The 15,540-nt window shown below is 38.4% G+C and overlaps 1 long non-coding RNA gene across 1 annotated transcript; it reads left to right on the forward strand.

Moving 5' to 3' along the window:
* Positions 1-1,303: 1,303 nt before the first annotated feature.
* Positions 1,304-14,084, forward strand: LOC148130578 (uncharacterized). The gene is made up of 3 exons (XR_015749915.1): positions 1,304-5,071; positions 5,376-5,465; positions 13,948-14,084. It is a non-coding gene; the product is annotated as an uncharacterized LOC148130578 (long non-coding RNA).
* The last annotated feature ends 1,456 nt before the right edge of the window (positions 14,085-15,540 follow it).

Consider the following 15,540-nt stretch of genomic DNA (forward strand, 5'->3'; position numbering starts at 1 on the left):
TCAGAGTAGCTGTTGCTTCCCACAGGAAAAATGTAAAGCCGAAATCTGCCTAGTTTCAAATGGGCCACCTTGAAATCCTCTTCAGTGCTTTTGAACTAACTATGAGTACAGGTAGTTCTTGACTTGCAACCATTCGAAGTTACCACAGCGTTGCAATAAGTGACTTATGAGCATTTTTCACACTTATGAACATTGCAGCTTCTACAGCTTAAACATATCTAAAGAAAAGTATTTCACACAGAACAGTTGACTAAGCTTGGACCTCTGCCAGCAAGCAATTTTTCTTTTACATTCTCAAGTCAAATCCTGTTTCTTTTTAAAATAGTAGTGGCTGTTATGTATCTTCTCCAAACAATAAGTTCTAATTGACTCAGAAATAGAGATCCTGTATTATATTTGCTATTTTTAAAAATCAGCTATTTATTCATAAATAGCTGACCTTTAAAAAATTATATTCTTCCGGTAGAGAAAACACCCTGCTAACAAAAGTTTTTCAAGCTATTGGTAGTTTCCTTTTTTTTTTTGCCATGTGTGTACATGTAGTCCTCAACTTACAACAGTTCATTTAGTGACCATTCGCAGTTACCACAGCATTGAAATAAATGACTTATGAGTGAATTTCATACTTATGACCATTGCAGCATCCCCATGTAATTCAGGCACTTGGCAACTGACTCATATTTATGACAGTAGCAGTGTTCTGGGGTCATGTGATCATCTTTTGGTAACTTCCGACAAGCAAAATCAATGGGGAAACCAGATTCAATTAACAACCATATTACCAACTTAACAACTGCAGTGATTCAGTGGCAGGAAGGTTGTAAAATGAGGCAAAACTACTTGCCTCACTTAGCAAGAGAAAGAATGGGCTCAATAGTGGTCATAACTCAAGGACTACCTGTAATTTGGTGAAGGGCGGTGAATTAGGGGACATGTTTAATATTGACAAGGTGTATAAGATGAAATGCATGCCCTCATTAACTGAATAGAGAGAAACAGAATGCAATTCAGAGCAAAATAAGTAAGTTGTCCAGGGAGAAATTTGTGTGTCTGTATGCAAAATCTCTCTCTCTCTCTCTCTCTCTCTCTCTCTCTCACACACACACACACACACACACACACACACACACGTATGTATCTTTCTTATCCACACTCCCCATTGGTGATGTACAACTTTATCAATAAAATTAAAATCAGAATGCTAATACAGGTAGGGGAATTCTCATGGAGCCAGCCAGCTCCATGATTGTATGAGCCTCTGTGTCCTCCGTGCAAGGCCGCACAGCCAAATTTTGACCCCCTCTGCGGAAGTCCAAGAGAGCTGGGGCCTGCCTCATCTCCGAGGGAAGGATGTTCCGCAATGCAGGGGCAGTGACAGAGAAGGCTCTCTTCCTAGACCCCGCCAATCAAAATTCTGTAGCATACCCTCCCTGCCTGAACAAGTGAGACAGGCTGATATAATGGGACGAAGGTGGTTCCCTAGGTTACCTATTTAAATTACGATAAATATTAATATAAACAAATGCATGCAAATATGTTGCATTCATTTTGTTCTTTTCAGTGATGCATGTTCTCTTCTTAGACAGTGTACACATGACACAGCCAAGCACATCTAGGTTTTCTAGAGTCTTTCTTCTCTTTTGACATCAGACAAAAGATGGAGAGTCTTTCCCATCGATAGCTGTTTAGCCAGAGCCATGCAACAATAAAAAAGATACTTTCAATAATAATGCATTAGATCAGGAGTGTCAAACTTAATTTCATCAGGGTTGTGTTTGACTCAGGGGACCGGGATGGGCATGGCCAGCTCAACGTCACTCATGTCGGGGGTGACTGTGGTGACCCAAATGCTCTGCCAGCAAAAACAGTCTCCCAAGCTCCATTTTTGGCTGCCATGGCCTCCTGCAGCCCACTGCCAACGAAAACGGAACTCGGGAGGGCCACCCTCCCAAGCTCTATTTTCACTGACAGAAGCACCATGGGCCGTGGTTTCCAGGGTTGCCCCATGGGCCAGATCCAGCCCCGTGCCTTGAGTTTGGCACCCCTGCATGAGATTATCTTACGCCTAAAAGGATCCAAATCTGTAGAATTTGAGCAGAGCTAAATTTAATTTTAATAAAACAAAAATTAGTATGACATGAATCTGCTATGGTTTTCCCGGCAGTAATGTATGGCTGTGAGAGCTGAACCACATGGGAGGCTGAGCGCTGAAGAATTGATGCTTTTGAACTGTGGTGTTGTGGAAGACTCTTGAGAATCCCTTGGAGTGCAAGGAGAGCAAATCAGTCAATCCTAAAGAAAATCAACCCTTTGGAAAGACAGATACTGAACCGGAAGTTCAAATATTTCAGTTATTAAATGAGGAGAGAGGACTCATTGGAAAAGACCCTAATGTTGGGAAGGATTGATGGCAAAAGGAAAAGGGAAGTCAGAGGATGAGACGGCTAGATAGTGTCATTGACACAATGAACACGAATTTGGACAAACTCCAGGAGGAGACGAGAGCCTAGCATGCTATGGTCCATTGGGCCACAAAGTCAGACACAACTTAATGACTGAACAATGACGACAACAATATTAATCTGTAACAATCGTAGAAAGAAAATCAGTTTAGTGTAGTGGTTAAGGTATCAGGCTAGAAACTGGGAGACTCTGAGTTTTAAAGACAGCTGAAAAATCTGGATCAGTCCCCGCTCTCTTAGCCACAGAAGCAGCAGTGGCAAACCACTTCCGAAAAATCTTGCGAAGAAAACTGCAGAGACTTGTCTGGGCAATTTCCTAGAATCAACACTGACTCAAAAGCACTAACTCGCCCCCTCACTCCTAAAAAAATAAAATTCAAAAAATCTAAGCCTATATAGACCAGATGTGACAATTCACATTTTGCTAAATTGTGCTGGCGAAACTAGTTGGCAGGTTGTAGCTCAACAAAATGTGGAGAAGGATAGGAAATTTAATTAGTGCTTTCGCAGAAGTAATATTTACCAAACTTAATGAGGTTCACTCCCAGATATATGAAAACAATATTAAAGTCCTATTTGTTCTTTTGGATGGCCATAAAATAAGAATTTGGGACCACAAAAATGTAATAAGTATTGTTTTAAAACAGCAAATTAACAATTAAAATCAGATAATACTACAAAATCCTTTGAACTGGTTACTTTAATTTTTTTTGCAAATCTTGAAAAGTGTAGATAATTATAAATAATCCTATAATTATAAATAAACTTATGCATTACATATCTAATGCACATTTTAATAAAAGTTCAGAATATATTCTTGATCTTATTTCTTTTTGACAGAAGCTCTGCTTTAGAGCAATAGTTCTATATAACAGAGAAAGGTTGACAGATTCCACTTTGGGGAGTTGATTGTTGTAGACTGACAATTTGTGTTCTTGCACACAAGTGTATCCCCAAAACACATACCAATATTTATATACGAGTAAATGAAAACACACATCCATGCAGCATGCAGGAAATTGCACTGTAAATCATTCTGTTGGCAATTCAAGAACTGCTCATAGCTAAACAATTAACCGGGATCTTGTCCAAAGAACACCATTGTTCTGAAATAGCTGGTTGCTAGTAGCCTGAAAATTTAATTCTCACAGGTTCTGCCTATTAACTCTCATGTTTGCACAATTTTTACTTAAATCATCTGGATTATACCAAAAAGCCCATCTGCCTTAACAGCTCTTTTAAGTTTTATCCAAAGCAAACCCAAAATAATAATTTCTTCCCAGATCAGCATTATACACCCATTTTATCCATTCCGGCTTAGCATTCTGTGTGAAGTAAGCTCGCTTGTTCAATAAAATACTATTTAAGAATCCTGTCTTTACTGATGTGTAAACAAGGCCAGCGAGATTTCTTTTCAGTATCATCCATTGCTCCACTATTGTTCAAAAATTGTATAAATGTACATCTAAAATATTGTATTTTATACCAGGGGTGCCCAGTTCACTGGTCTGTGAAATGGCATGGGCTGCAACATGCTAGAAACCAGGCTGCGCAAACAAGCAAAGCCCCATCCACGGGATGCAGGCAGCACCCAAAACCACGTCCCTCCCAGTCTGCAGAAAATCCTCTCCCCATAGAAGTGATCCCTGGTGCCCCAAAGGTACTGTGCCATTGTTTTATACTGCATGTGAAAGCTCTTTGAAATATTCTGTTAAAATTAATATTTTCTTAGCAGATGGAGGCATCTTCAAGTCGAACACAGCGTCTTATGATTCTGTGGACACACCTTCTAGGTGTAGATTTCTTGCAAACGTGCATATGCCGTGCCCTTTTCTGGGATGCTTTTCAATCTGATCTACAGTCTTGGTCTTCTACCCTGGCTGTGTTTTGGTTCCAAGATCAGAGGACAGCCAGGCACAGCCAGGGGTGGGATTAAAATTTCTTAACAACCTGTTCTGTGGGCGTGGCCTAATTTGTGGGTGTGGCTTGGTGGTCATGTGACTGGATGGGCGTGACTTGCTGACTGGGCATGGCTTGGTGGTCACATGACTGGGTGGGCGTGATTTGTATGTAAATATTGTAAATGTTTATATAAATATTGAATTTTGTATAAAAATGAGCAACTTTTACCCAAAATCAGGCAAAGCAGGCAGGCAAATTGAGTTGCTCCCAGAATTACAGATTCACTCAGAGATCTACCATTCTGCAATCTGCTGCCTGACTCTGTCACATAAAATTTGCTTGCAAGCAAACTCACAAAATTAACTCACAACACACCATGCATGTAAATATTTAATCTTTTATTTTAAAAAAGCAACTTTTACCCAAAATCAGGCAAGAGAGGCAGACAGATTGAGCTGCTCACAGAATTACAGATTCATTCAGAGATCTATCTTTCTGCAATCTGCTACTTGAGTCTGCACTGAAAAATAGAAGCTAGGAAGATTCAGCTCTGCTTTTAGATTATCTAGAAAGCAAGAAATCCAATTATTTCCTGCTTTCTAGCTAATCTAAATCTCCCGCACAGCTGATACTCCGAACAGCTGATGGTTAGGGAAAAAAAAGAAAAATAGCAACTTAGCAGACAAGTTGGATGGCGCTCATGCCAGGTAAGGAATGATGGGGCAGGGCAGGGTGGGGCCAGCCAATGGTGCAATTTGTTGGTTCTCCAAACTGCGCAGAATTGTAACAACCGATTCTATAGAACCAGTGCGACCAGGTAGAATCCCACCCCTGGGCGCAGCCACATATGAGACAAAATGTTCTTAATGTATTATATTCTTATTCTGGAGTAAATGATATTTAATTAATTTATACTGATTTAATTAAGCACAATCATTGCATATACCCAGATTAAAAACTAATAATACTGACTACTATTAAATAGGGTACACTTAACTGTTCTTATTCTAGAAATTGTAGTTCAAGAATTTCCCAACTTGATCTGTATATGATGCTGAGCTTAACTGGGGAGTTTGTGCAAATCACTGCTGGGATGGGGAGGTATGTGCCCATTGCAAATTCTGAAATTAAAACTTTGAGACAGGATAAATCATTTTGGATAGCTCTATTATGTAACAGAACATTATGCAGATTCAGAAAAATCACTTGTGTTTCACCTGCATTTAATTATCTTTGATTTAAGGAGAAGACAAGATTGAGCAAGTCAGGATAATATTCAGCTGCAAAATCTGGCAGTTTGTACAGCTTAAACATATCTGCAGAAAAGTATTTCACACAGAACAGTTGACTAAGCTTGGATCTCTGCCAGCAAGCAATTTTTCTTTTACATTCTCAAGCCAAGTCCTGTTTCTTTTTAAAGTAGTAGTGCACTCACTGGCTTTAATGTATCTTCTCCAAACAGTAAGTTCTAATTGACTCAGAAATAGGGATCCTGTATCATGTTTTCTATTTTTAAAAAGCAGGTATTTATTTATAAATAGCTGACCTTCAAAAAATGCTATTCTTCTGGTAGAGAAAACATCTTGCTGGCAAAGATTTTCAAGCTATTGTTAGTTTCCTCTTTTTTTGTCCTGTGTCTACAGGTAATCCTCAACTTATAACAATTCATTTAGTGACTGTTTGAAGTTACAACAGCAGTGAGAAAAGTGGCTTATGACCATTTTTCACACTTACGACCATTGTAACATCCCCATGGTCACATGATCAAAATTCAGACCCTTGGCAACTGACTCATATTTATGACATTTGCAATGTCCCAGAGTCATGCGATCACCTTTTCTGACCTTCTGGCAAGCAAAGTTAATGGGAAAGCCGGATTCATTTAACAACCATGTTACTAAATTAGCAGCTTCAGTGATTCACTTAACAACTGTGACAAGAAAGGTCTTAAAATGGAGCAAAACTCACTTGTCAAATGTCTCACTTAGCAACATAAATTTTGGGCTCAATTGTTATAAGTTGAGGATTAACTGTATAATGTAATGTGGGTTTTTAAATTCTTGGAAATGCAATATTATTTATTCAGGTAATTTGCAGGATTAAAGTTTTGGTAGGTTTCTTTCAGGCAATGGTGTTTAAGTTAGTCACTTCTTAACCTCCAACCGTAGTAACATATAAACAGAACCACACTTACTACACTTACTTACTTAATCTCAAATATTTTAGTATACCAATAGTATTCTTTATATAATTGAACAAAGGCATAGAAATTGTGTCACTGTTTCAGGGACCAACATTTTTCATTAATTGTTCCCACAACAGTCAGGACAGTGTTCAGAAAAATCTCTGGAGCATTTAAAAAGCGACTTGCAGTTTAGCAGTGTCTTGTGATTAAGTGTTTTGGCTGAGGTGTGGTCTATGTTGTGTCCCTGACTAGCTAAGTCTTCAACCTGGTCCGCATTTTGAGCGGGACCACCGACTGTTCCCATTGGTTGGTGCCGTTTGACAGCAGACTATATAAGGAGCTGTCAAACGGCATCAACTAGGGGCTTTTGGGGCTCCGGCTCCAGCCAGCCGGCTGCCAGCCCAGCTGGGCAGCCACGTTAATCTGTTACTGCTTCAAATAAAGAAACGTTATTCTTCAGCTCCTGTGTCTGCCTGGTGTGTCCGTCCAACCAATACAACAGTCTATATCTTAAATATAACAATCTGGTCTGACTACTATGCTAAGGATAGCTGGCTGTAAAATCCTTCTTCTTGTACCAAAGTGTTGGAAGAAAAATCTTACTCCCCACTGCTTGAGCCTTTTTACCAGATGGTGTCAGTTTGCCATGTGCAATTCTTTCACAGCTCAGCTTTATTCCCAGAGTAATTTTATGTTTGATCCCTGTAAAGAAACCGAAGCCAGATACTACATTTCTTTTACCTAGAGAACAGAGAAACAAGGCCAACCCCAAGTGGTCAATCTGCACCAGATATAGAAGTGAAATGGATTTGTTAGATTTATAGTTATACCTTTCTTCCACGAGCGCATAAGCTTCACTGATCCTAAGAAAGGATCTGTGAGTCTGACTGCAGTTTCAAAAACATTTCATCTGAGTGCAAAATAAATCAGATGATTTGCCAAATAGAGACAACATCATGAATTCATGCTGCCTGGAGCTGTTTTTGGAGAAAGCAATCTTGGAAATGACTACACTTTAACAGAGTAAAAGTCTTGCTACCTCATCTGTTTCAGTTCTAATGAATCCATCCAATTTACTTTTTGTACATACTAGTATATTATATTTTATCCTCTGGACGCAGGAAAACATTTTCTGATTTTTCTCTAGAATTGTTTCCTTCTTAATTTCATTTTTCTATACACCAATGAAACAGGAAAGTTACTGCAAAGAACATCCAAAGATATGGGTGAAATTCATTTGCAATAACTGCTGTCTTAATACTTTTGGCATACAGAAGCCTAGGAAGGCTAAGTACCTGAGGTTAGAGAATCACACAGCATGAAAAAAATAAATAATACTCCATGCAAAATGTTCAGGAAAGACTGTGAATCAAAATTCCAACACAGCCTTAAGTGATCTGTAGTCTCCCTGAATATTTCAGCAGTTTGTAGTTTCAGTAGTTTCAATGGTTTGAAGACAGGAGAAATTCTATGTAGTTCAAACTACAAAGGGTAATTCTTTTCTTTAGTCCACAATTATCTTTGGACCTTTTTGTCATGGTAACTTCTTTGTTTCTTGACAATTTAAGAATACCGAAACAAACCTACTTCCTGAAAGTCGGGATTTTAAAATCAAACATTTGATTTCTGCTGTCAAGCAAACTTGAAATCTGTCTACAACCTATTTACTCAGATCAGCTGTACTTAGTTTTGAAATGACAAGGTAGCAGTGAGCCAGAGTAAACATGGAGAAGAGCTATTTCTAAGGCTTACAAAAAAGCCAACAAACCAATTACAATCATACTGATGTGCCTAAGAAATATAACTGAAGGTTTGGAAATTTTGTTCAAACTAATCTCATATTGGCTTTCAGATCATAATGCCACAACTCAAAGTTTCTCTTTTGGCCCTTGGGGAAATTTCTTAGGAGTTTTTTTTAAAAAATAACAACTTAATTTTCAACTATTTTTCCTTAACCATGTGATAATGGTCAACAAATGACAATAATATAGTGATTTCAGACAATACATAATAGTTAACTAACAGCAATGATGGAAAGTTGATTTGAATGGTTTTATGAAACTGGAAATTTTCATCCTGTTGCTTCTTTCACTAAAATATTACAGCAATTAACTCTTGTTCAGCATTTTCAGGGATTTTTATTTTAAACTCTGTAGAGTACTGTAGAGAGAATTAATACTGTAGAGAGAATTAATGGACATCATATGGACTTTTGAAACAGTTGCTAAGTTGTCAAGCCATGTCTCTTCCTAAGAAAACTTCTTTGTTTCTTGACAACTTAAGCATACCGAAACAAACCTACTTCCTGAAAGTCAGGATTTTAAAATCAAACATTTGATTTCTGCTGTCAAGCAAACTTGGAATCTGTCTGCAACCTATTTACTCAGATAAAGAATATTTACGTAGATAAAGAACCTGAATGACCAGGAAAAAATGGAAGATAATTCTACTATGGCTGTCTTCACACATTGCTTTAACTGTGGTTTCATGAGTACAGCACAGTGGCCAGGGTTATACAGTGCTAAACCATAAACTGTGGTTTCAATGTTAAGTCCTAACCAAAAGAATGACATTATATCTTATGATCCCAAATACATTTTCCTTATAGATATATACCAGTAGGAGGAGGGGCTATGAACCAGTGAAAAAAGATCAGGGCAACTCAGGAAAAGCATTAGTGAAAAAAAACAAACCAACCAATGTCTTTATCTGTTAATAAGCCTAAATGTTACTAAATAGCACAAGGTATCAATCTTTAATTTTTCCAACAAATATTAGATCCAAGTAACTATCCCTTGACATTTTTCATGTAGAACATACAGGTATGTCCATTATTGTCTGTTTCCTGCTTACTGGGAGGCAAATCCCATTGATATCAGTGGGGCTAACTTCCAAATAGAAGCTATTAAGATTATGGCAATGTTCAGCATTTGTGACACATACAAACCAACAAATCTTTAATCTTTGGTTACAAAATTATTCTTTGCTCATGAGTTACTCAGTGTCCAATCATTATTACAACTCATCAAGATGATGAAACCAGCAGATTTAGCAAGTTAATTGGAAATCTAATCCTGCAAGAATTGCTATTCTGTAATTATATTTGTAAGAATGCATATGTGAAATTAGTGAACATGTTAATAACAATACGTGATTGTATATCTCACTGAATAATTAAGTGGGTATATTTTAGAAGAGTGCAGGTGAAAATACCTGTTAAAATTAGCATGGAGATGTTTATTAAGTCTTTCTGATACTTCTGTGGACTTCATGAGGTGATCTTTGAACTTCTGAGCAGCTGAAGTGCCCATAAATACCTCCACAGCTGAGATAACAGAGTTTTCATACCTATTAGCTGAAACTGATGACCCTAAATGTTTCAGTAATTGTTTAATTGTTCCTCTAATTGGGTGATGTAGGGGTTAAAAGAAAATCTGAATATTAGGGTCCAAGACTGCAATTTTTGTTGCTGGGGTTTTATTACCCCAAACAGACCCTATGCACAATCTGGGAGTCCTCCAAGACCAGAGATGTCAAACTCACATCATCACGGCAGCATCATGTGACATATCAGGACTTTTTTCCTATTTGCTAAACCGGGCGTTGGCGTGGCCAGCACATGATGCATCCGGCCCGTGGATCGGGAGTTTGACAGCCCTGTCCTAGACTCACAACTTCTGCTTGATGAGCAGATGACAGTTGTGGCTAGGAGAACCTTTTTACAGCTTCATGTTGTGTAACAGTTGCTCCCGTTACTGGATCAGTAGGCCCCGTTCACAGTCACTCATGTCCTAGTCACTTCCAGATTGTACTATTGCACTGCACTCTACATGGACATTCCCTTGAAGAGTTTCTGGAAGCTTCAGCTGGTACAGAATGCAGTGGTACAGGCAGTTATGTCGGCTCTTAAAACACACATGTGAAACTACTGCCCTACAAGTTGCATTGATTGACAGTTTTTTTCCAAGTCCAACTCAAGGTGCTGGTTTGACCTTCATGGCACAGGACCAGGTTCTCTCCTCACCTAGGATTTGTATCTGTTTTTATATTTACTTTTTAATACAACTTTTTTGTATTTTTATCATTGTGATTTATACGTGTGGTTTTATCCATTTCTTCTGTGCCTCATCCAGAGTTGGCTTTGGTGAGATGGGCAGCTAAATACATTTGATAGATAGATCAATCAATGCTGATCAGAATCCATTTTTTTCAATAACAATATTCTGGAAACAGTTTAGCCTTCGTAGCTGCATTCAAAGTTTTTGTGCTCAAAGCAATTAATATACTTGTGCTTCTTTGTCGATGGGGGAAAGCGATAACAGTAAATTTTATGCATATAAGCTGTATTTAATCGTGTTGAAACAATAAAATAGTGTTCTTCTGTAAACACAGTGTGGCCAGCATTTTTAATGAAACTTTGATAGTTTGTGAATAAATGAACTATGAAGCTAGCAATGAAAAAATCAGTCTCTCTTCTTTGTCCTTTGTATTGACCATGAAATATATTATATCTGAGTCTTATTCATTGGGATCATATACAGCCTTTCAACAAATTAAGCTAAACCAATCGATTTCACATTTCTTATTTCCTAGAAACAGCTGGCATTGGAAGGAATGAGAAGAAATGAATGGAAGGAGGGAGGGACAGAAATTTCTGAGATCAGTTAGTAAACTGAATTCATAAGGACCACAGCAGGTGTTCCACTTTCAGGGGAGACCCAAACAAGGAGCAACATTTTGAGGAGTGAGGCCTGTCCCTAGGCATATAATAGGACACATATAATGTACAATAGAAAATGTCATTTTTTTGTGGGTGCCACAGTACCTGGGGAAGTAGCAGTAGCATGGAAGACAAAGAATGTAGTCAAAAGAACAGTACTGGAGGTGGTGGTGATATTTAGGGAGATAAACAGTGATGTCAATCACTCAGAGTCACCTTGAACCATGAGATGGGCAGTAGATAAACTTAATAATTAAATAAAATGGCAATGAAATCAGATTGAATTTAGGGAGCATCTTAACCAATCGACTCAGAGCCTGAATTGGGCAAGGTCCTACACTTGCTGATACATCACAAACCACAAAGGGAAGAAAAGTCAACCTGACAACTCAAAAGAAAGAAATAGACCCAGCAAATTAGATACCTGGCAGTCAAAAGGGGACAAACGATTGACTGGCTCTTTTTTTGTCGAATTATGTCCTCTTTCCCGAAGCTCTCTTTGCATGCTGGGTTGATTTACTGGCTCACCTGTAAACCGGACATTGACTGCTCTTGGGCCTTCCCTGAACGCATGACTTATTCCTCTGGACTCTTGGAGGAGTAAGCTGTCCTGTCTACACTGAAACAGGAAGCTTTAAATCTTCAGTATGCTTTTATGTAACTTCAGTTAACGATTTAAGACTGCAATAAATACCTTGAATTTATAGCAGAAGCTGTCTGTGGTATAATTGGCAGCACACAACAACTGGGATAAACAACCACCCACATTGGTCTTGATTGGTCATTTGGCATCGGCATATAAGAGTTTATTTATTTATTTATTTATTTGATTTGCCAATTGTTTACAAGATAATAAGTATAAGTGTATACATAGTTGTGAATACATGAAATGGGTACATATAAGAAAAATAAAAGAAGAATAAGAGAAACAATAGGACAGGGACGGTAGGCACGTTGGTGCGCTTATGCACGCCCCCTACAGACCTCTTAGGAAAGGGGTGAGGTCAATAGTAGACAGTCTAAGGTTAAAGTTTTTGGGGTTTGGGGAAGAAACTACAGAGTCGGGTAGAGTATTCCAGACATTGACCACTCTATTGCTGAAGTCGTATTTCCTGCAATCAAGTTTGGTGCGGTTAACTTTGAGTTTGTATCTATTGTGTGCTCTTGTGTTGTTATGGTTGAAGCTGAAGTATTCATTGACAGGTAGGACATTGCAATGTATGATTTTATATACCATGCTTAAATCAGACCGAAGACGGCGTAATTCAAGGTTTTCTAGTTCTAGAATTTCAAGTCTGGTGGCATAAGGTATTCTACAACGAGTAGAGGAGTGGAGAACTCTTCTTGTGAAATATTTCTGGACTTTCTCAATTGTGCTAATATCAGATACGTAATGTGGGTTCCAGACTGATGAACTGTATTCGAGTATTGGTCTAGCAAATGTTTTGTATGCTCTGGTTAGTAGTGTGATATTACCAGAGAAAAAGCTACGTAGGATTAGGTTAACAACTCTTAATGCCTTTTTGGCTATGTAGTTGCAGTGGGCTCTAGCACTTAGATTTCTGAACTTAGAGTTCTGGTGTTAGTCTGAAAATTGATTTTTCTTTATATTGACCACGAAGAAAGAAAATAGATCTGTTTACCATCTCTTCTTTTCTTTTTATCATTCATGCAGAACCATAATTGTTGAGTCACTTCCACTATGTCACAGTAGAATTTTGTTGGACGTTTCCAGGTTAAATTTCAAGCAATAAATATTATTTACTTATTATTATTAATTTATTAGAAATATGTGCTGCCCAGCTTGTCTTATACACTTAATGCTGAGTGAGCAAGTAGTATGCTAATTTAAAATCGCACATGCCAAATATACACATGGATGCAAAGTTGGAATTAATTATAATTTTAATAAAAATACCAGACATTTCATCATGGGAAATAAGAGCATGAAAAACTCAGATTGCTTTTGAAATGTTAGGTCTTAATAAACACCAGCAGCAGTTATCTCTTACAATTTTTCATATTTGGCTTGAATAAAATGAAATTATATGTAGGCCTAGTAAAATTATGCTTTTTTTATGTACTCAGTAGTAGGTTTGGCTGAGAACTGGACCATGGGTGTAACTAAAGGGCTTTTTATTTCTTCAGTAATTCTTAGTGTAGAATCTATTTTGTCTTTTAGGCTTCATAATACTACATTTTACAACTTTATCCACAGGAAAGTTTTCTATCAGAGCTAGAAAAGCTGACATTGTTTTATCATGCAAAAATTGCAGAAAAATAAATGTTCATGTTATTTTATTGGACAGAAATAATACTGAATAATTAGAAATACAGCTATAAGTAATGAGTGAACAAAATATAGGTTACCTTAAGTGAAACAAGCTTACTCATCTCAGGCAGCTCAGTTTAAATAATTGGATAATATATTTATAGATTTTGATTTGAAAGAAAGCCCATATTTCTGCCCCAATTTCAGTTAACACAATAATAGAAGTTATATCATTTTCAAACAGCGTGATTTTCAAACATTGAGCAATCAACTCAGAATGTTTCCTTAGAAACATGAAGGAAGAAGGATTTATACCTGTCAGCTTTAATGAAATTTAACTAAATCTGAGGGGTTTATTTGGGTTTATTAGTCTATTTAACACTTGTTTTGTTTCTTTCAATTGTAGTAAGGCACACTCTGGAGTTGATGCTTTTTTGATGAAGCACAAAGGAAATGGATGTAGGAACCTGTTTTACTGACGCATTTCACCTGACCTTTGCATTGAGAACAATTTATTAGCTTTGCATGCTTAAATATATTCATCTCTCTGTATGCCCATATGGTAAATATTTTTTAATGTAATAGATAGTGTATGTATATAAAATACAGTATAATAAACATTTTATATAAAAGAAAAAATAAAAGTTTCATGGATGATTACCAGTATGTTTTTAGCAGCTATAAATTCTCCAGCCTTCAACAAATCCTTAAGCAGAACTAGAGAATCGACAATTGTGTAATTTTCAGTCCCAGAAAGTACCCCTAGGCTGAGGCCCCTAGGCTAGAGGGCAATAAACCAGGTCAGCATTCCTTTGTTTTTTTTGGAACAATAATGCCCAAACAACCATAATCCTCAGTAGGCAGACAAATTAATATAATAGAGATCATTGTTTATTAAAGTTATTATACTGCTGATGTCTCAGCAGATCACGATGAAAGATAAAGTAAAAATTAAACTAGCAATATTGAAAATAATGAACGTGGGTTTTGTGCAATGTACTCTATAGGGCAGTGTTTCATTTAAAATTGTGGCAGAAGGAATACATTATAAAAGCCAGCCAAAGTCTTCTGAAGGTGCTTTCCAGAGTCCTGGACAGCTATAGAAACAACTTGGCAGCAAGCCCAAGGCATTTTAGAACAGGTATAAGATGACTCATGAATTGATCCAGTACACCTGTCAGTTTCTCAGTACTGTTCATCAAATATTGAAATATCCCAGAGATGGTAATTAGGCTAGCAAATATTCAAAATGGCCAGTAGTTTTCCATGGCTAATCTTAGAACTGAAAAAGACCATAAGCAGAGGTGGTATTCAGCAGGTTCTGACCAGTTCTGGAGAATCAGTAGTGGAAATTTTGAGTACCGTATTTGCCGGCGTATAAGACGACCCGGCGTATAAGACGACCCCCCACCACCACCGGAAACGCCCTCCAGAAATCCCCGGGGCTGCAGCGGCAGGGCAGAGTGCCAGGGGCCGTGGGAAGAGCAGTAAGGCTGCAGCCTCGGGCGGAGCGAGGCGAGCGGGATGAAGCGGAAGCGACGCAGAGGATCCAGGAAGCCAGAGGCGCCTTCGCTGCGTCCAACAAGCATCCGAAAGCCGGCAGTGGATATACCGGCGTATAAGACGACCCCCCCACTTGGAGGCATGTTTTTCGGGGCAAAAAAGTCGTCTTATACGCCGGCAAATACGGTAGTTCAGAGAACTGGCAAATACCATCTCTAACTGGTCCCGCCCCCATCTATTCTCCTACTCCTGAGTCTCAGTTGATCGGCTGGGTCTTCTTTGGTTGCTCTGCACAGGAGAATGGAGCTGGAAAGCAGGTTAGTGGGGTTAGGGTTAGGGCAGTAACCTTTCCCCAGGAATGGGGAGGGAATGGAGATTTTACAGTATCCATCCCCTCCCACACCCACCAAGCCAAACCCACCAAGCCACACCACGCCCACCAAGCCAAGCCCACCAAGCCACACCACGCCCACCAAGCCACGCCCACAGAACTGGT

The sequence above is a fragment of the Notechis scutatus genome, chromosome 5 (genome assembly GCF_049901735.1).
Source record: "Notechis scutatus isolate UNSWTSFEM ecotype Mainland chromosome 5, rNotScu1.2, whole genome shotgun sequence".
Classification (NCBI taxonomy): domain Eukaryota; kingdom Metazoa; phylum Chordata; class Lepidosauria; order Squamata; family Elapidae; genus Notechis; species Notechis scutatus.